Here is a 1,509-nt window from a genome sequence, read left to right as displayed (position 1 = left end):
AAAATTCTAAAAATATTTTTCAAAAATCTTTTTCTTATTTTTATATCAAATTTTCGAAAATAACATAATCAATTAATGTTTGATTCAAAATTTTGAAGTTTGTTACTTGCTTGTTAAGAAAGATTCAAACTTTAAGTTCTAGAAATCAAATCTTTTTCAAATTTCTTAGTTATTTTCGAAAATTCTAAAAATATTTTTCAAAAATCTTTTTCTTATTTTTATATCAAATTTTCGAAAATAACATAATCAATTAATGTTTTGATTCAAAAATTTGAAGTTTGTTACTTGCTTGTTAAGAAAGATTCAAACTTTACGTTCTAGAATCATATCTTGTGATTTCTTATGAATCAAGTCATTAATTGTGATTCTAAAAATCAAATCTTTTTCAAAACTAATTTCAATCATATCTTTTCAAAAATATCTTCTTATCTTATCTTTTTCAAAAATATCATTTCAAAATATCTTTTCTAACTTCCTAACTTCTTATCTTTTCAAAATTTGTTTCAACTAACTAACAAACTTTTTGTTTGTTTCTTAACTTTTTCAAAACCACCTAACTAACTTTCTCTCTCTCTCATTTTCGAAAATATCTTCCCTCTTTTTCAAAAATTTCTTTTTAATTAACTAATTATTTTTATTTTTTATTTTTGATTTCAAAAATTTTCGAAAATTACTAACATTTTTCAAAAACCATTTTCAAAAATCACTAACTCTTTTTCAAAATAATTTTCGAAAATTATCCCTCCCCCATCCTATTCTATTTACTCATTCATATCTTAACATCTCATCTCACATCTCTTCCATCCATACAGTTGTGTTTCTTCCTTTACATCACATCCTTTGTCTCCCCCTCTTTTCTTCCACTCACACAGGGATCCCTATACTGTGGTATAAAGGATCTCTATTATTATTATTATTTTTCTGTGCCTTCTTCTTTGTCATATGAGCAGGAGCAAGGATAAGAACATTCTTGTGGAAGCAGATCCAGAACCTGAAAGGACTCTGAAGAGAAAATTAAGAGAAGCTAAATTACAACAATCCAGAGATAACCTTTCAGAAATTTTCGAACAGGAAGAGGAGATGGCAGCCGAAAATAATAATAATGTAAGGAAGATGCTTGGTGACTTTACTGCACCTAATTCCAATTTACATGGAAGAAGCATCTCCATTCCTGCCATTAGAGCAAACAACTTTGAGCTTAAACCTCAATTAGTTTCTCTGATGCAGCAGAACTGCAAGTTTCATGGACTTCCATCTGAAGATCCTTTTCAGTTCTTAACTGAATTCTTGCAGATATGTGATACTGTTAAGACTAATGGAGTAGATCCTGAAGTCTACAGGCTCATGCTTTTCCCTTTTGCTAGAGCTAGATTATGGTTGGATTCTCAACCTAAAGACAGCCTGAACTCTTGGGATAAGCTGGTCACGGCTTTCTTAGCCAAGTACTTTCCTCCTCAAAAGCTGAGCAAGCTTAGAGCTGATGTTCAAACCTTCAAACAGAAAGAAGGT

The sequence above is a fragment of the Arachis ipaensis genome, chromosome B08, assembly GCF_000816755.2.
Source record: "Arachis ipaensis cultivar K30076 chromosome B08, Araip1.1, whole genome shotgun sequence".
In the NCBI taxonomy this organism is placed as follows: domain Eukaryota; kingdom Viridiplantae; phylum Streptophyta; class Magnoliopsida; order Fabales; family Fabaceae; genus Arachis; species Arachis ipaensis.
Note: the sequence above shows the minus strand (reverse complement) of the source record.